Source organism: Frankliniella occidentalis, unplaced genomic scaffold (assembly GCF_000697945.3).
Source record: "Frankliniella occidentalis isolate FOCC.00 unplaced genomic scaffold, Focc_3.1 Scaffold82, whole genome shotgun sequence".
NCBI classification, from domain to species: domain Eukaryota; kingdom Metazoa; phylum Arthropoda; class Insecta; order Thysanoptera; family Thripidae; genus Frankliniella; species Frankliniella occidentalis.
The window spans coordinates 424,724-425,247 of NW_026267212.1; positions in this window are offsets into that span (position 1 = coordinate 424,724).

The following is a 524-nucleotide window of genomic DNA, read 5'->3' on the forward strand; positions in this document are numbered from 1 at the left end:
GGCATTAAGGTGTGAGTGGTAACACGCGTCATGAAATAAAGATGGTCGTGTAATGCGCCCCTTACCTGATGGATTTCGTTTGTCTCTGTCTGTTGCAGGTGAGGACGCGACAGCGAGCGGCGCGCACGTGCTCGAGTGCTCGGGACGAGCGGGAGCGAGGGAGATGAAAAACAAAAAGTCTCTCGCGAACGATTACTCGCGCGTTTCTTTCATTATTTTGTGTTTCTGTTTTTAAACTTTTACTTTTTTTTTGGACAAAAGATTCTCCAGTGAGTTTGTACAAATGAGAAATGGATACCATTAAGCTCGTGATGGTCCACCCAGCAAGGCGCTGGAGACGAGTGCTTGGGGGGGGGGGTGCAGGGATGGCGGTTGGAGGGAGGAGCCCTGGAAGAGCGAGGGGGCAGGGAGGAGGAGGGAGGGACTGCGTTCCCCCTGCGCCCCCATGGGACCACCAGGAAGTGAGTGGGACGGGAAGGTATCGGGTTAGAGAGTTAGGTCGGGCCGCGCCGCCGGGTTTCATG